This window comes from Thermobia domestica, unplaced genomic scaffold (genome assembly GCF_964235325.1).
Source record: "Thermobia domestica unplaced genomic scaffold, izTheDome1.hap1.1 HAP1_SCAFFOLD_1426, whole genome shotgun sequence".
Taxonomy (NCBI): domain Eukaryota; kingdom Metazoa; phylum Arthropoda; class Insecta; order Zygentoma; family Lepismatidae; genus Thermobia; species Thermobia domestica.
Window position 1 is genome coordinate 7,368 of NW_027657136.1, and position 20,208 is coordinate 27,575.

A 20,208-nucleotide genomic window follows, 5' to 3' on the forward strand; every position below is an offset into this window, starting at 1 on the left:
TCGTGACAACATCCAGGGTATCACCAAACCCGCTATTAGGCGTCTTGCTCGCCGTGGTGGTGTGAAGCGTATCTCTGGTCTCATTTATGAAGAGACCCGAGGAGTATTGAAAGTATTCCTGGAGAACGTAATCAGAGATGCTGTTACATACACAGAACACGCCAAGAGGAAGACAGTGACAGCTATGGATGTTGTGTATGCCTTGAAGAGGCAAGGAAGAACCCTGTACGGTTTCGGAGGTTAAGTTGGGGTTCCTCCTATTTTGGATATAAAATTGGCATAAACGGCTCTTTTCAGAGCCAACAAATTTATATAAAGGGAAAGATTTACTTTGTGCGATTTTCTGTTAGATTATAAGAATTCGTGTAACTACATTAAAGCCTTTTGATGCACACTAAATTACAGACGTAGAGAGATTAATTTGAGAAAATCATACGTTTTTTTTTACATTATGTACGTTCATGTATACGTATTCATATCATGTAGCAGTATTAATGCTGGAGAAGGGGTTCTGGTTGGAAATTGGCGATTTGTTGGAAGTAGCGAGCATGAGAGATGCGAAACGCAAGTCGGAATTTCTGTTCTGACAGTAGGATGTACGTATAGAGGCTTATACAACTTCTATACTGTGCTGTGAGGGGCGAATAATGCGTTAGAAACCTGAATCTTGTCCTTTATCTTGTTTACGTGGTCTTGGGTTCGATTTCTTTCTTTTGCGGTAGTGTCTATTGTGATTTACATGTAAATTAATGACACTTCGTAGCGGGTTACTAAAATAAAGAGTAATACAAATATGAGATGTAGGTTAATGCATTGTATACTTCACATTATTTACTAAAGAAAGGCAGTAGTTACAAGAAACCTAGGCTCGCTCGTTGGGCACAGTAGCAAATGAGTTCTGAGATCAGAGAATAAGAGTAGTTGCGTATTACAAACCATATACATATAACACATATCACACAAATATGAATATCGACCTTGCAAAGAATAAATCGTACTTAAGTGTGCATTTAATGTCATTACTATGTTGCAAAAGAAATTTAGGAAAGTTTTCTGATCCGCTCTGTTCATGATGTCATTGGGGCATAGTAATGAACAATAATAAATGTCGAGAACATATTGAACAGAGTAATTTCAGCCAAGCCAACGCAAGAGAGAAACATGAGTGCTTTAAGAATGTTGGAAATTCCTTTGTCTAGCATGAAGTACATGAGAATATGTGGTATGAGGTTTTCTTCCATTGCTGAGAATCTGGGCTCGACTGTCCTGTCCTCTGGGTAATATGAGCCCGATGTACGCAAATATCAAAAAAATGTAGCTAGCGACAATACAAAAGGTAATGATCTTATAATTAATAATGTAGTGGGAACTAAGCACATCGCTGTTTGGAGTATTCTAAAGTTAGTGTGACTTCCTATGGGCTTCAATTACGATCGACGACTACACATATACTAATTAATCGAATAGCAGCGAGAATTTCGAATGAAACTAAGCAACTATCTCAGACACTTTTGATGAGTCTGTATATCGAAAACAATTCATTTCAATCGTAAATCTCCTCTATAAAGGGGTTTGTGGCCCTCATAAGGGCCGATTTGTATGAGATATAGGTCTTACATTTATGCCTTCTTCTCAGTTTTCTTGGGCAGAAGTACAGCTTGAATGTTGGGCAAAACACCACCCTGAGCGATTGTAACTCCAGACAACAACTTGTTTAATTCCTCGTCGTTACGGATAGCTAACTGCAGATGACGTGGAATAATCCTAGTCTTCTTGTTGTCACGAGCAGCGTTGCCTGCCAACTCAAGAACTTCAGCTGCCAGGTATTCCATGACTGCAGCCAAATACACGGGAGCGCCAGCACCAACTCGTTCGGCATAGTTACCCTTTCGCAAAAGACGATGGATTCTGCCTACTGGGAATTGAAGGCCAGCCCTGCTGGAGCGGGACTTGCTCTTTCCCTTGACTTTTCCACCTTTGCCGCGACCAGACATTGTTCAATATTCTTTCGTAATAAGATGAGAGGAAAAATTGCGGCCTCCCATGAATCAAGTCAGTTTTGTTACTACTTCAAGCGTGCACCCGAGTGCATCAAATGAAAAGCAAGGCAGTTGGCGCGAATTGAAACACGTACTGTAATTTAAATGAAGTCGATAAATCGGTGACTGAGGAGAGGCTGTTCTCACAGAGAAGAATTCTACGTTCAAGAAGTGTTGAAGAAACGAAGATGCCGTTTAATGCTGCAGAAGACGCCGTGACACACCGGGAAACCTTGCGGTGTTAACGAAGGTGTGTTCACCAGCCAAGAAGAAGTTACTCTTTGTAACAAAAAAGAGTACATTTTAGAGAAGAGTTGTGTTTTCTTAATAATAAAAAAAAAACTGAAACAACACACTCACACACACCGCTTCCTGGAGAAATAAACATTGTTTTCCGTCGGCTGGACCCCCTATTGTGCGTCAAGCTTCGCGCTGGCCATATAGGTTGTACAGCCTTTGGCGACAGTCGGCTGACGGGAACGCAATATTATCTCTCTGGGATAGCATAGAGAGGCACCAAACACAATATTAGAATTGCACCCTGTTTAGAGAAGCTAGTGCGGCCCTTATTAGAGCCATGCCCCGCCCACCCAAGAAGACGCCCAAGAGAAGAACGCCGTCAGAAGGTGATCCAGTTCTCTGGAGCGCCAAGGAAGGAGCAGACAAAACAAGAAGACACCCAGACAATGAAGAAGATGACCACAACAAAAGAGTGCAGAAGCTGCTTGACCGTCACGAGGGACAAAACCTTGAGGTGTTCCTGCACACCTCACCAGTATTTATGAAGGGTGTGTCCCACCGATACACAGATGAAGATATCACCGATATCATTGTCGAGAAGTTAGATGAAAATTCTTTCTTGGTAGTGGACGATGGAACCCAGATGAAAGTGTTCTTCACTAACAAGGCAGCGCGGGAAATATTTCTGAAGTCCTTCAAACCAGAAGATTTTGGTCGACATGTAGAGTTAGATGCATCGTTTAAATGGCCAAATACGAACCAAGACGAAGAAGAGTCAGAGGGAGCCAAACAGGGGGAAACAACCAGAGATGGCCATACACCCCAGACTGCAGAAGAAGCAAACACAGAAGAAGTCCTAACCGTCAATGAAACCCACTTGTCATCATCCCGCAAAGAAGAAGGAAGAAAACTCCAAAGTAACCAAGAAGATGAATTCCACGTAGTCCAGAGAAGAAGCAGGAAGAAGAGAGCAACAGAAACAAGAGAACAAAATCAAGTAGCATCTCTGAAACCATCCCAAGAAGTGACTAAACTCACACAGGAAGAGACCGCACACACACTGGTGGAACCTAACACACAGGTGAAAACCACACGCATCCAGGAGAAGACCACAATTTCCGGCCCTTCTCAGGACCACAAGGAACAAAGCACCAACAGAGAGCAAGACTGCAATACCCAATCAGAGAAAAAGAAGCAAAAACCAAATAACCAATCAGAAGCCAGAAATCATCCAACAAGGAACCAAGCAAACAAAAGAAGTGAAAACAAGAGTGCAGCTACCACTACAACAACAACTACAACTCCTGACCAATCAGAAGCACGCACCAGAGCAAACAATAGCCAACCAGCCAGTTCCAAGGGAAAACAGAAGACAAGGAAGCCTCCCATATTTACATGTGTAATCAAAGGCTATCCCGTAAACAAAGAAATAAAGGATCTTGAAACCGACTTATACAACCAGAACATCAATTTTAGTAACCTCACTAGAATCAGGACAGAGACTGGACCCACGCAGCTCGTGAGGCTTTTCTCAGCTAGCCCAGAAGATGTGAACAAACTAATCACATATGGCCTAAAATCAGGACCCAGAACTTACAAAGTAGAGCAGTCGAGAAGCCAGCCGCGTCCCATGCCCTGCTGGAACTGCTACGCATACGGTCACCTCAAGTACCAATGCACTAATAAGAGAAGATGCCATAGATGTGGAAACACGCACGAAACGGGCTGCAACCTCCCAATAAACAATAACTTCTGTGCTACTTGTAGAAAAGATGGACATAGAACCGGTAGTAGCAACTGTCCTGAAAGGCCAAAAACATCTCAAACAGTAAGAATGAAGCTAATCATTGAAGACAGACCCACAACAACAGGCTCTTTTCAGGGACAGAAGAACAACCAAGAAGTACCAGACAAAGCAACGGAAGAAGAAAAACCCGGAAAAACGCCAACCATAGAAGAAATAGAAGAAGCAATAGACCAGGCCACACACAAAATAATAACTTGGGTCACATCCATTCTGACAATAACAACACCCTCAGAACAGAGGCCCAAACTAACAGAAACAATAGCCATAGCCACCAGGAAGATATTCAACCTGTCAATAAATGCATTATCCACAACCACAGGACAGCTGTACGTCACAAATCCAATAACAGTGGCAAAGAAGATACATAGCAGGGGGATCGGCAGAAGAGCAGCAGAAGTACCAGAGCGGAGATAGCCAGCCGTCACCCGCAGACCGATGATGACTCTCAGCACCGACTATGGACAACGACATTGGCAAATTGCATGTTGAAAAAATAACAGTTGTCCCCACTAACAATACACTTCCCCTTACAGACAACACAGATTTTTTTAATAACACTTAACAGATTTTAAGATAGGTTGTAATTAAACAGATAAGTTATTAATTTATTACTACAGACAAGTTTACATGGATTTTTGCCACCCCTTCAAGTATGGTTTTGCCATGTAAATAGACTATTGCATGCAGCATGACCGATTGGGGGTTTTTTCCTGGTTTCCAGGTTTTTTATCCCTCTATCAAATCTCAGAATGTGAAAAAACTTCTCGCGCTTTCCTATCTTCTTTTTCTTACCCTTCTTTCTTCCTATTTATACAACTCAGACTCGCGTGTAAATGTCTCGTAAAGATAGAAACCGCGGAACACACCCACCGACACATGCTTTAGGTTTACTAACGCATGCAGGAGAAGCACGTAGATATAGGTTGGTGCTTCACTCACGGGGCGGGCTTTCTTGCTAAGGGGCCCTCTGTATTCTAGCTTTTCTGTTTCTGTTTCTGCGGACACATCTAATTTTGCTGAACGAGTGAGTCATCATGCCACCAAAAACTAGCGGAAAGGCTGCAAAGAAGGCTGGTAAAGCCCAAAAGAATATCTCCAAGGGAGATAAGAAGAAGAAGAGGAGGAGGAAGGAGAGCTATGCCATTTACATCTACAAAGTTTTGAAGCAAGTGCATCCTGACACTGGCATATCTAGCAAAGCTATGAGTATCATGAACAGCTTTGTTAATGACATCTTCGAGCGTATTGCTGCTGAAGCTTCTCGTTTGGCCCATTACAATAAGCGGTCAACTATCACCAGCCGGGAAATCCAAACAGCTGTGCGCCTTCTTTTGCCTGGTGAACTTGCCAAGCACGCTGTAAGTGAGGGTACGAAGGCTGTTACCAAGTACACAAGCTCTAAGTAAAAATCTTCTTCAAGATTTTTCATTTCAAACGGTCCTTGTCAGGACCAACACATTATTCGAAAGAGTTAAATCACGAAATTTGCTTCATTCTGTTATGTAGAAACACGTTGAAATCCAATTTCTATATGCTGTTAGTAAAAAAGTAAAGCACATAGCGGAGATGTGTCGTGCTTGTATACGAAAGGCATTTACTCGCCGGAGATCTACACTTAGTCATAATAATTTACTTTTAAAAAGTGGTAATACATTCCGTGTTAAGTATAGTAGTAGGTGCACACGGATCGGAAATCAGGTTATTTTAATGTGCCGTGCAAATAAACAGGCTGTTAGTGTAAGAAATAGTGGGTATAACGCTTAGAATATCGATTAATCGCTATGAAATAATGTTGATAAATTATCTCTTGAAAGTACTATAAAATTAATGTTTCTAGTATTTTCGTACTTGAAGGATAATGAAATTTGAAAAAGAGATGCCAACAGCACCTGGTGTTCCCAGGCGGTCACCCATCCAAGTACTGACCAGGCCCGATGCTGCTTGACTTCGGTGATCGGACGAGAACCGGTATATTCAGCATGGTATGGCCGTTGGCGAATGCATATGGCTTCGAGTGAGTTATTGTAGCTACGTAGGTTTGTCGGTGAATACTCAAAAAGACCAGCGCGTGGAAAGCGTTGCTAATTGTTTTAAGTAATGCATGATTACGAAATTATCGTGGTGAACGATGTGAGAATATTCGTCTTTGTGAAAAACAAAATTAGAAAAAGTATACCAACAGCACCTGGTGTTCCCAGGCGGTCACCCATCCAAGTACTGACCAGGCCCGATGCTGCTTGACTTCGGTGATCGGACGAGAACCGGTATATTCAGCATGGTATGGCCGTTGGCAACTACCTTTTCTTCAATGTCCTGTTAAGGAAGTATGTTTTAAGTAAGAATTGACATTATTAACTATAAAGGCAAGCATATTAACGTCGTTAACATTACTTGGAATATACTAATATTCGAATAAATATTTGAATGTTCGAATGATGAGTGATTCGGATGTTCATAGTGCCACTGTGTCCTATCGAGTTTACTATCACGAACCACGTATGAAATTGTATATAAATAAATAAAAATAAATCCTTTATTAAGTATTGATTACAGGAAAAAGGCAAACTTACATTCTTTAATGTACACAATGAAATGTATGAAAGATATTTTTAAGATATGTTTCACTTACCCTTTATAACGCAAGGTAGTTTTCAGTGTAGCATTCTCTTCAGCTGCGAGATAACGTAAGGCAGATGATCATTCAGTCGTGAAGCACTAAAATGTAATATACATTTTAACTATTATCGATAAGAATTATTTACTGCAGGGATGCAAATAAAGTGAGGCAAATTAGTAAATAAAAACCGATACTGTAACTGATAATATAATTAGTTGTATCTGTATTAGTTGTATATACAGTAATCGCACGATTATCCGCGGAGTTGGATGTTGGCATAATCGCGCATAATCAGCAGTATGAGCAGAAAAGGGAAATGAAATGAAATATTTAGATTTACGTCGCATACTTATACCGGTTACGCTAAAGGAGACGGTGATGATGAGTACTGAATGAAGAAAGTGGGAGGAAACGGGAGAAACCCGAGAAAACCCATGAGCACGGTCTTTATGCACGACAAAGTTCACACGGCACGAGCTGGGATTGAATCAGGGACCCCAAGCACCGGAGGCCAAAAAACGGACAAAAAGTCTTTCGTGCAACTTTCGTTTTCGGTAAAAAGTTTACACATAATTTAGAAAGAGTAGTTTTCTGGTCTTTTTATTTCACAAGTTGGTTCATGTCTATATTTTTTACATGCATAAAAAATTTTTCAACTCCCTTGCTTATTTCCTGTTAAAGACCTCTACCTCTGATTGTATTTTTTGCACATATTCTTATTGTTTTCAGACAACATTTCTAAAAGCGTAATTTATCGTCAGCAAGAAAAGAAAAGGAAAGCCTCGGATAGTGGAATGTGTACTGTATATATATATATATATATATATATATATATATATATATATACGTATTAGTATATAGTTTTATTTTATACGTCTCCTATTATTACACAATGTGCAGATATTGTCAAAGCGCAAGTAAATATGTATAACTCCCCGTTCTGCACTTAATAACTTGAAAGAAGTTCGGGGAAGGTAGTGTAACAGAAAGTGCAAACAGAAATGAGGGTTTAAAGGCATTTAATATTATTCCGTAGTAGTATGATTTTTTGTAAAAAAAAAAATATATATATATATATATATATATATATATATATATCTAAACATACATATTCAATGATATAGTAAGAGGTTAGCAGCACTGATAGAACTGCAGAAAGTACAAAACCGTTAATAAGAAAGAGAGAGAGATGGTGGCCGCTTTTGTGCTTTTCATTGGCTAATTCCGAATTGCGCGCGAATACGTACGAGATTTCTTTCTTTTTCCTCTTCGCAGCCCAGATGTTGCCAATTAGAAGTTTTTAGTACTACATTTGTATGAAAATGTTGCCTTTAAGAAATGTGGTTTGCATACAGAGAAAAGAGCAAAATGAATATTTACCTTAGTGGGCATGAAAAAAGACGAAACATTTTGCAAGATGGACACACGAACTTCCTTAATGCAGGCGTTCAGTACATTATTGTAAAGAAAAAAACACTAAAAAGAATTACTTCAATATCCCTAGCAACATTCAACAATTCATAGAGAAAAATCTTTATTTTGAGAACAATGGAAAACTATGTAATTGTAGATAACTACTAAATTTAATGATTAAGGAAAACGTTTAGGCCCGGCCCTTCAGAAAGAAAGTGCACAGAATATTCTCTCATGGAAGCAATTGCAAAATCAACATTTTGTTTGCAGTTATAATTAGAGGATCTATATACAGGGTGTTCGAAAAAGAATGTATCCTCTTGAAAGAAAATATTCTCTGGGCCCCTAATCCTTTATATACCGAAAGGAAGTTTGTATAGCATTTTTTCTTACCTTCGTTAGAAGAATTGAAAGTGACTACTATCGTGACACGGGAGATATTTAATCGATAGTCGAATTACTCACATACTCGAATGAACACGTCTCTTGTAAGGAGAGGAAAGGCTTCTGTGATCCGCTATCGCAGCTGTGTCATATCTGCAGAGAATGTTAGGACACAAACGTGATCTTTGAGAGCCTCGTGAAAAGAAGTCGCATAGTATCATGTGTGGAGACATCGGGGCCATCTGAAGAACGCTTCATCATTAGGACCAAGGGCGAGTTACGAAACACTCTGGGATATATTTATTAACATAACTTCTCGTCATTCTGCAAGTGTGGTGGAGCTCCATCCTATTGGAAAAGGAAACCTCGGGAGCCCTCTTCATGTGTAGGTATCGTTCACATCTGAAGCATGTGAAGATAGATTACTGTACTATCGTGTACCTAAAATCATTTTCTACGAATACGAACATGTCTACACTGAAGGCAGTGCAGCTCTTTTTCTCTTTTTTTTGGTCATGTATTGTAACGCGGGGCAATGCACACAATAACATGTAATGTTGTGTATCATCATAAAGGGCCAGGGCGATGATTGGATCTTGATGGACGTGGAGAACTGATAGGTGATGTGAGTGGTATTGTGATCTATGGTTGTATGTTTACTGATGAATGCATAAGGAGAGGTGAAGGGGTTGCCTTTTTTTTTATGTCGATCGGGAGGGAAGCGATTGGGAAACTTTTGACTTTGTTTTTCAACCGAATATATTGATTGAATAGGTCGCCGACAATTTTACGGGGCGTCACGTCGTTGCCTTTTTCATGTCGATCGCGAGCGAAGCGAGCGTTTTTTTTTTTTTTTTTTTTTTTTTTTTTTTTTTTTTTACCGACAATATGTATTGAATCGGTTGCCAACACCTTTAGGGGCGCGTCACGTCCTTCTTTCTGTGCTGATCGCGAGCGAAGCGAGCGCGAAATTTTTGACTTTTTTTTTTTTTTTTTTTTTTTTTTTACCCACAATATTTATTCAATCGGTCGCCAACACTTTTAGGGGTGCGTCACGTCCTCTTTTCTCTGCTGATCGCGAGCGAAGCGAGCGCGAAATTTTGACCTTTTTTTCTCTTTTTAATTCTTTTTTTTCTTTAAGAAAAAATATTGATTTCATAGGTCGCGAACATTTTTACGGGATGCAACATCGTTTATTTGTTTTTCCAACCGTCTTTCTGTCTTGAGCCCCCGCCAAGTTAACTTTATGGTGGACAAAAACTATGTGCGGTGGGTTACCGCGGGGTTCTCCCGTTTCCTCCCACTTTCTTCATTCCACCACCATTTCAATCATTTCTCATAATCAGCGCCTCTTTTAGCCTAAGCGGCATAACGTGGGACGTAAAACAAAGATTTCCTTTAGTTGCTTTCTGTCTTGATTACGAGCGCGAAATTTTTTACTTTTTTTTTCTTTCTTTTGATATTATTCATTTAATAGGACGGCAACACCTTTACGGGCCGCCGCGTCGTCGTTTACACTTCTTCAGCCCATATTCTTTCTGCTTGTTCGTTTTCCGGCATCTTGTTATCACCGCCCGCGGCAATGCCTATGTCTTTCATCGCTTTTTGAAGCAAATCTTTAATAAATATGCACTCTCACATTTGTACTAATATGCATACCACAGTGGATAGACTGTAACTAGGAAAGCAGAAGCCTGCATATCATATTATTTAACAGTTGAAAGTGAACTGTCATTTTAAGTTTGATTTTGATCAGATGAGTGCAGTTCAACTCGTCGACAATTGTGAAGATTCTCGAGGTTAGGGACCATCCATTTTGTGCTTTGTAATGAAAATGGCTGCAGCCAAACTTCTCTGATCTGAATGAAACTTGGCATGATGATACATCTTGACCTGCTCTACAAGTTTATTTAGTATTTTCCGTTGCGCAGGCTTTTGCTTCTCCAGGTTCTCCCATGGAACTGAGAAACGTATTCAGTCGAACTTCTGCGGTAAGTCAGTATATCATCCTGAGAAGTTTGATCGAGATAGCAGAGGTTCGACTATTCGTTTTTCAATTCCATGTGATATTACAACACGGTGAACTAAATTTATATAGAAACACTTTGATTTTGTTTTGTTTTTTGCTAGCATTAAACTGAGAAAATGTTATTCAATAGACAGAGAACACCACTCAAAGAAAAGTACATCATAAGAATATATATATGGTTGCTGTGGTTCTCGGTTTAATTTGCTAGTTAAGAAACTTGCTCTAAATAAGTACATCTTACAGGTGAAAAACTAAGCCAGGCGATAGAATTAAATATAAAGTTATACACTTTTATTTTACGTTTACTAGTGTTGGGTTACTACTGTAAAATAAGTCAGTATATATGAAAGATAACTGTATTAGGTACTATTTTCCACCGGCGGTGTATTCTTGCATAGTGTACTTAATGTTTACAAGCGGGGCGCTACTAGTATGGATGCATGACAAGTGCTATTGAAACTCGAAAACTAACTGGTTTCCACTACCCTTGCTTATACGTATACCCGCGTCGCCTTCGCTCCTGTTCACTTTGGACGCACATTCTTGCTATCGCTCAGGCCCCCAGCTTTCTCCTGTTTTGGCTCCCTTAAATAGTATTCGTGCTTTTTATTGGCCACCTGGCAAAGCACTTGTAATGATTTTACACCAGTAACTCTAAAATACATGTGTATTACTTTATTTAATTCTGTCGTCTGCAGAATTTTTTTTTTTTTCGTACAAATATGCCTTTTCATGCAGAACACTGAATTTTGCCTGTAAATTTTTGAGAATATGCTGTGACGAAACTTGAGCACCGTTCTTCTTTTCTTTCTTATCACGAGTCTTCTTTAGCCTAATGAGCACAATCATCACACGATAACGACTATTCTTTTCATTTAACTTGTAAACAAGTTGAACTAATAATAATAATTGATGTACAAAGGAGAAGTGTCCTACATATTTGAGGTAAAAAATAAAATAAATATACTTCTACTTCATCCGTGTTTACAAAGTTAAATGTTATCGATTTACAAAAAATGGTCACCTATCCACACACTGACCAGGCTCGACACTGCTTGACCATACATATTAAAACATCGGTCCCACTGAATACACAAGTAGTAAGCACATTCACATAAAAATAATTAGGATTACAGTATATAAAATGCGTTAATTAAAATAGCAAATGCCTTACCTTATCACAGGCGATCCAAAGCCACTGCACATCATCTGCTACGCACACTATATTCCTCCAATATTTCACTCACTTCCTATATCACGCAACAGAAAATATTAATAAAATTCACTTAGCAACATTTTCATTTTTAATCAACAATACGTATAACAATTAAGAATAAAATTAATTGTGAGCACATTGTTATAATTAGAATACTGTTTTTATTCGTTTACAAATATGGGATTAATATAGAGCTGGCAGCAACAATATATACAACTCATCCTGTATGTATCGTAAATCCTAACTTGAGAAGACATCTCTGACGCAAACAATGAGACAAGAAATCAAATACTATATCCGACACATTTGGGGTTTATTGAACTTCAATGTTGGAAGATACCACCTTGTCGGTAGTACAAATGTAATATCCTTACAACACGCGGAACTTTTGCCAGGCATATCTAGGAATTTGGGAAGATTAATTGATATCCTTAATGTGCAATGTATGATTATGACGCATTGTTATGTACACGCAGACGGAACCAGGACAATCTATAGATGACATTTGCACTGTGTTTGGACAATTTGTTCGCAGAAAATAACCGTTTTTGTCTATGAATACTTGAGAACATGGAAGGTATGAGATATACATTTTATGCGCAAATATTATAATACAAATCATTGTTAGTTTGGTGGATGCGTGAAAGAAAGAAAAGGAGTAGATTTTTGCAGACGTCCGGATATAAAGCGAGAACTGAGAATACGCATCTATAACATCTATTTTCTTTGTGTTAATGATATCGATGAACTAAACGGGGAAACTAAAATACAACTGTTTGCAGTATAATTCGAAGTATAGTCAAGTGCAGAGGCGTACTCACGGGGTGTCCACCGGGTGCGGACTCCTCGCAAAAGTTCCTAAGTGAACATACATTTGCAGACTTTCTCATTAAATGTAGTTATTAACAGGGAAAATATTGATGTATCATCAATATAAATCTGATCTTACACTTCATCTGTACTCTGTCTGTCTGTATCATGTTTTTGTGAAAAAGTAAGTGGAATATTTATCGTGTTTTCGAATGCAGAATAATAGTATATAGACATAGTGGCTTGTAGTATTGGAACCTTGCCCCCCGAAGCTTGGATCCCTTAGAAGAAAAAAAAATGCATGCGCGCCTGGTGAAATGGTTAACGAATTCAGTTCACTCGATGAATCGACAGATAGTAATACACATTTCGACAGATCGACAGCATTCGACAGATACAGACATATGAAAGTAGCACAAGAATTAGGCGAAAGTCCGTGCGTTTCCTCAATTCACGTAGGAAACAACAGAAAATATCAACTACCATAAAATAATCCGTATATATATTTAATTTATTTGGAATAAAATAAATATAGAAACAACCTGTTCATACATAACTACGGTAAGTGCGTTAATTGCTAACGTAAGAACAAATATGAAACAAGGCACAAAATAAAAAAGAAAAATAAAGTTAAAGGGAATAAATATTTAGGCTTGATTGTCATTCGTATTAAGAAGCTGGGTAATAAAATGTTAAAATCTACAGAAAATTATGAAATTAAATCAGGATTTGAAATAAAAGTCTATACATTGGAAGTAGGCCAGGGAGTTTGCAAGGCAGATGTGTGCGACACGCGTTACTTTATAGATTCCCTTCATTGAACTATAGTAAGCAGTACGAAGATGGTACTTTGCGTATAATCACAGGAAGGATTGAAGTTAATTACCATGGTAATATAATTATTTATTGATAAGTATTTCCATGTTAAATTATGAAAATTATAAGCACAAGGAGGGTGAAAAAGTAGTGTGACCGACTTAGCAATGACTGAAACATAAAATAGAAAAGCGAATAAAAACAAATGCCTTTTGAGTTATGTGGAATAAAGTTTCTTCTAGCCAGTAAGGAAGAATAGGATCTGGTGCATTCATTGAATACCTGAAAAAAATCGTTTATCAAAATAGAAGGAAACACACTTATCGTTGTGGCAACTACGAACTTCTGTTTACCTCAGCCCGCCTCAGCAAGTGCTTTCTATCCGGTCCGCGCTCCGTAACCAAACTCAACGCTGCCTGCTAGCGAAAATTTCATTCTTCAGTATCGTTGAGTTTATTGCAGAAAGCAATGGCAGATACGGCATCAGCACCTGCAGCCCCGGCACAGGCTTCTCCTAAGAAGTCTGCAAAGCCTAAGAAACCAAAAACAACACCTTCTCATCCAAGAACATCAGAAATGGTGAACAACGCCATCAAGAATTTGAAGGAAAGGGGAGGAAGTTCACTGCAAGCTATTAAGAAATACATCTCTCAGAACTACAAAGTGGATGCCGAGAAGCTTGCTCCATTTATCAAGAAATACTTGAGAAGTGCAGTTGCTTCTGGGTCTTTGGTTCAGACCAAGGGAAAAGGTGCATCTGGATCGTTTAAGCTTAGTGCTTCATCGCTGAAGGAGAAGCCTGAAGGTGGATCTTCAACCAAGGCGAAACGATCAGCATCAAAGGAGAAGAAGCCTGCGAAAAAGCCAGCAGCTAAACGTCCCAAGAAGACTGGTGAAAAGAAAAAGGCTGCTGCTCCCAAACCTAAGAAATCACCATCTAAAGTGAAGAAGGCAAAAACTCCCAAGAAGCCAAAGGCCCCGAAGCCAAAGAAGGCTACAGCAAAACCGAAAAGTGCTAAGAAGGCTGCACCAAAGAAGAAGTAAATGTGTCAGTAAATCATCTGACATTTTAAAACGGCTCTTTTTAGAGCCATCAAATACTTTGAGAAGAGTAAAATTGTGCTTTTCCTATCATTATCACATGTTCATTCATAGCAATGTATAGTATACACGCAAGGGACTTTGAGTTTTCTTTTTAACCGAAGCACTTCTTGATGTAAGTGCTTTATAACAGAGGGGAATTGAGGGTGGGGAAAGAAAGCTTTCACGGGTGTCAAGAATGGTGTACTCGAAAAAAAATGGGGAACACATTACGTAATGTCAATTTGTGATCACTTACTTTTTCCTTGTTCCTATCTTCAAGTAGCGAAACAGTACAGAAAACGCACTTAATGCATTTGTTAGAAAAACTTTTGCAGGCTGACTGGGTTCGATTCTCGGTGGGAGCTCAAATGTTTCGCATTGCACGTTAATAAGTAGGTCCACGTTTGAAACAGCCTTGCTGCTGAAAGGGACACTAAACTAAAATCAACTCTTTTCAAGGCTGGGGTGAAAGAAATGTTCGAACTTATTACAACTCGTGAAAGTGAAGTAGACTATGTTTCAATTTAACGTCGTACTATTATGATTTTTATGATAAAGGAGACGGGTGATTACGCCTAATGAATGATGGAAATACTGGTGTAATGAGAAAGTGTTAGGAAAAGGGAACACGCTAATAACCACGGATACCGTCTTATAATTCGTAATATTGCTATAAAGAAAAATAGTAACACCAGCAGAAATGTAGGTGTACAATTGAACTGATGTTAAGTACAAACAGACACTTAAAGAAAGTTTAGTTTAACGTTTGCATTCAACAGCAGCGACCTCTGACAAAATAATATTACTTTTGCTACCTTGGAAGAAGTACATATTTCGCCTGCGAGTTCTATCAGATTAATAACGTTGAGAAGGGCAAACAGTGGTTGAATCGAAGTTAAGTTATGCAACATATGGCAAAATCGAACCCTTGACCACATAAAACGAAGATAATCAATCGGTAAACATAGGGGAAAACTAAAGAATATACTTGAAAGATAGGATGATATACGAAACGACAGGAAAACGAAGGTAGATGTATTAACTATGCAACATACGGCGTGAGAATTTAAAAAAAAAAGATAACAAGTATGGACAAGATCCTTGTTAGGATAACAGCATCTCTAAGTAGTGTATTGGTCCTAAAAAGGACCGTTTTTGAACTCAGTGCCAGAACTTCAAACTTAAGCACGTTCCCCACGGATGCGGCGAGCAAGCTGAATGTCCTTAGGCATGATTGTGACTCTCTTTGCGTGAATAGCACACAAGTTGGTGTCTTCGAAAAGCCCTACAAGGTAAGCTTCACTTGCCTCCTGTAAAGCCATGACAGCTGAGCTTTGGAAGCGAAGATCTGTCTTGAAATCTTGTGCAATTTCTCGGACGAGTCGTTGGAAGGGCAGCTTGCGGATGAGCAATTCAGTGCTCTTCTGGTAACGACGAATTTCTCGGAGAGCCACAGTACCAGGCCTGTAACGATGGGGCTTTTTCACTCCACCGGTAGCTGGAGCACTCTTTCTTGCAGCTTTGGTGGCAAGCTGCTTTCGAGGAGCTTTGCCTCCAGTAGATTTCCTAGCTGTCTGCTTGGTACGTGCCATTGCAACTGTCACGACTTGTTTCAAATAATTGCGCGCTGAATGAAGTCAAGTTATATAAAGAGCAAAACCGTTAAATCAAGCTATTTCTCATTGGATAAAGTCAGTCGAAAAGGACAGTTCTCATTGGCTTAGACACGTTTTGTGTTTTTCCTCCGTGCTTTCCCTGCATGATCGAAGGAACAAAACCACGAGTCTTGGGCTGCTTGGGCTTGTATTTCTCGTGTGTGGTGAGCGAAGCAGTAACATATCGAAATGACAGGACGTGGAAAAGGAGGCAAGGGTCTTGGCAAAGGAGGTGCCAAGCGCCACCGTAAAGTTCTTCGTGACAACATCCAGGGTATCACCAAACCCGCTATTAGGCGTCTTGCTCGCCGTGGTGGTGTGAAGCGTATCTCTGGTCTCATTTATGAAGAGACCCGAGGAGTATTGAAAGTATTCCTGGAGAACGTAATCAGAGATGCTGTTACATACACAGAACACGCCAAGAGGAAGACAGTGACAGCTATGGATGTTGTGTATGCCTTGAAGAGGCAAGGAAGAACCCTGTACGGTTTCGGAGGTTAAGTTGGGGTTCCTCCTATTTTGGATATAAAATTGGCATAAACGGCTCTTTTCAGAGCCAACAAATTTATATAAAGGGAAAGATTTACTTTGTGCGATTTTCTGTTAGATTATAAGAATTCGTGTAACTACATTAAAGCCTTTTGATGCACACTAAATTACAGACGTAGAGAGATTAATTTGAGAAAATCATACGTTTTTTTTTACATTATGTACGTTCATGTATACGTATTCATATCATGTAGCAGTATTAATGCTGGAGAAGGGGTTCTGGTTGGAAATTGGCGATTTGTTGGAAGTAGCGAGCATGAGAGATGCGAAACGCAAGTCGGAATTTCTGTTCTGACAGTAGGATGTACGTATAGAGGCTTATACAACTTCTATACTGTGCTGTGAGGGGCGAATAATGCGTTAGAAACCTGAATCTTGTCCTTTATCTTGTTTACGTGGTCTTGGGTTCGATTTCTTTCTTTTGCGGTAGTGTCTATTGTGATTTACATGTAAATTAATGACACTTCGTAGCGGGTTACTAAAATAAAGAGTAATACAAATATGAGATGTAGGTTAATGCATTGTATACTTCACATTATTTACTAAAGAAAGGCAGTAGTTACAAGAAACCTAGGCTCGCTCGTTGGGCACAGTAGCAAATGAGTTCTGAGATCAGAGAATAAGAGTAGTTGCGTATTACAAACCATATACATATAACACATATCACACAAATATGAATATCGACCTTGCAAAGAATAAATCGTACTTAAGTGTGCATTTAATGTCATTACTATGTTGCAAAAGAAATTTAGGAAAGTTTTCTGATCCGCTCTGTTCATGATGTCATTGGGGCATAGTAATGAACAATAATAAATGTCGAGAACATATTGAACAGAGTAATTTCAGCCAAGCCAACGCAAGAGAGAAACATGAGTGCTTTAAGAATGTTGGAAATTCCTTTGTCTAGCATGAAGTACATGAGAATATGTGGTATGAGGTTTTCTTCCATTGCTGAGAATCTGGGCTCGACTGTCCTGTCCTCTGGGTAATATGAGCCCGATGTACGCAAATATCAAAAAAATGTAGCTAGCGACAATACAAAAGGTAATGATCTTATAATTAATAATGTAGTGGGAACTAAGCACATCGCTGTTTGGAGTATTCTAAAGTTAGTGTGACTTCCTATGGGCTTCAATTACGATCGACGACTACACATATACTAATTAATCGAATAGCAGCGAGAATTTCGAATGAAACTAAGCAACTATCTCAGACACTTTTGATGAGTCTGTATATCGAAAACAATTCATTTCAATCGTAAATCTCCTCTATAAAGGGGTTTGTGGCCCTCATAAGGGCCGATTTGTATGAGATATAGGTCTTACATTTATGCCTTCTTCTCAGTTTTCTTGGGCAGAAGTACAGCTTGAATGTTGGGCAAAACACCACCCTGAGCGATTGTAACTCCAGACAACAACTTGTTTAATTCCTCGTCGTTACGGATAGCTAACTGCAGATGACGTGGAATAATCCTAGTCTTCTTGTTGTCACGAGCAGCGTTGCCTGCCAACTCAAGAACTTCAGCTGCCAGGTATTCCATGACTGCAGCCAAATACACGGGAGCGCCAGCACCAACTCGTTCGGCATAGTTACCCTTTCGCAAAAGACGATGGATTCTGCCTACTGGGAATTGAAGGCCAGCCCTGCTGGAGCGGGACTTGCTCTTTCCCTTGACTTTTCCACCTTTGCCGCGACCAGACATTGTTCAATATTCTTTCGTAATAAGATGAGAGGAAAAATTGCGGCCTCCTTCCTTCCTTCTTCTTCTTCTTCCTTCTGTATGTGACAGTTTTTCCATGTAGGAGTACCGGGTTCCTCCTGGATCCCATACCTCCTATTTGTGCTGTACAAGCATATGAAATAGTACCATTGGTGTTGCGGTCAAAGGGCGACTGTCGCACCTAGAGTGTGGCCTGGTCGTTAGCCCTGCTGTAATAATGGAACTAAAGGTTAGGTGGAAAGTTGGAGTCTGAAAGGGATTGGCTGGTTTGTGTTCTTCTTGACTGATGATTGGCTGATAGCTGGTCCAATGTTGTCCGGAGTGGCCCTCATAAGGGTGTGGTCCTGTATGAAGTTTCCAATTCAAATTACGGTTGAGATGGACTGATGTCGTCTATGATTTCACAAAGTATCGTGAGCTTAGTGAGCATGTTGGAGGCTTCTTTGAGACGGGGGAGTCTGCACTTTAAAGCTTGGACGAGTTGAAGAAGTTGTGGATCCTGGAGGATAGCCAGGACATCTTCCAATTTGGGTTCATTACGATCAGGATCAGAACGTGGCAGAGAAGCTCTGAGTTGATTATTTGATGATGTCCTTCTGGAAGAATGTGTCTTGGTAGCATAAGTTTCCGCAGCGGGTTGCGTAGCCGGCATAGCTTGTACTGGGTGGGTGGAGTCAGATGATAAAGCAGGAAAATCCGCCGCAGCTGGGAGCTTTGTGGGTGGATTGCGTCGTGTTGAAACTTTACGCAGAATTGGACAGCCTTGATAATTGCCTGGGTGAGCTCCTCCACAATTCGGACAGGTTGCTGGAGCATCAGCAGGTTTATTGCACTTATATGTAACATGTGATTCAGCACATTTTAAGCATCTTGGAGTTGCATAGCAATACGATTGCGTATGTCCATAGCGCTGGCAGTTGTAACATTGGACGAAAGTCTTTGTCCTGTAAGGTTCAACTCTAATACGGTAAAATTCTATGAAATCGAGTTTATAAATCGATTGAGCTTCTGGTGTCTTCTTGAGGTTGACTAGAAAGAGGGGAAAGAGCTTCCCCCCTTTGCCGGTGAGTTGTTGGACCGAAATCACTGGGTATCCTCTGTTTTTCAAATCTGTCTGGATATTATTCACATCAGTATCTATCGGTAATTGACGAATAACCACTCGGATGAGAGGTTCTTTCTTGATCATTTCGAAGGCATATTGTAGATTGAATGATTTACAATATCTCTTCAGTCTGCTGTAATCATGAACGCTCTGGCAACTAAATTTAATCCTATCAGGATACACTGCGCAGTAAGGTAACTGTTTGCATACCTGGATCGCTCCATGGGTAAGCTTGTAGGCTTTGTCTTTAGGGAATCCATAAATAATAATAGCTTTTGGTTTGCTTTTGATTCGATCAAGAATACAACAGTCAGCACGGGTGCAAGTTTTGGGATCATGGTCTTCTTCATCAGTTTCACAGTCTTCTTCTTGATTGTTGGAGATGTCCATCATAGTGTCTGAATCCCTGGAATGAGTCTCAGTGGTGGCGAGAGCATCATAACTGTTTTGCGTAGGTACTGGTGTTGGAATGGCGGTCTTTGGTTTTACTGTTCTTTTGGCCTTTTTAAAAGGACGTTCGTCTTGTTGTTCTATGGAACTTGCGTCTGAGCGAGTGTCATCATAATTATCAGAAGTGATAGCCCTGCTAGGGACATTTTGTTGTGATTTAGTTTTACTTTCCATGGCACAAGTAAAAACGTGTCCGTACCCAACGAACTCAGCTCTTGTTATGCGGCCTCCCATGAATCAAGTCAGTTTTGTTACTACTTCAAGCGTGCACCCGA

General features: G+C 39.8%; 2 non-coding genes across 2 annotated transcripts; both read right to left on the minus strand.

Moving 5' to 3' along the window:
- Nucleotides 1-5,963: 5,963 nt before the first annotated feature.
- Nucleotides 5,964-6,082, minus strand: LOC145677831 (5S ribosomal RNA). The gene has a single exon (XR_014130044.1). It is a non-coding gene; the product is annotated as a 5S ribosomal RNA (ribosomal RNA).
- Nucleotides 6,083-6,259: 177 nt separating this feature from the next.
- Nucleotides 6,260-6,378, minus strand: LOC145677833 (5S ribosomal RNA). Its single transcript, XR_014130046.1, has one exon. It is a non-coding gene; the product is annotated as a 5S ribosomal RNA (ribosomal RNA).
- Nucleotides 6,379-20,208: the final 13,830 nt, after the last annotated feature.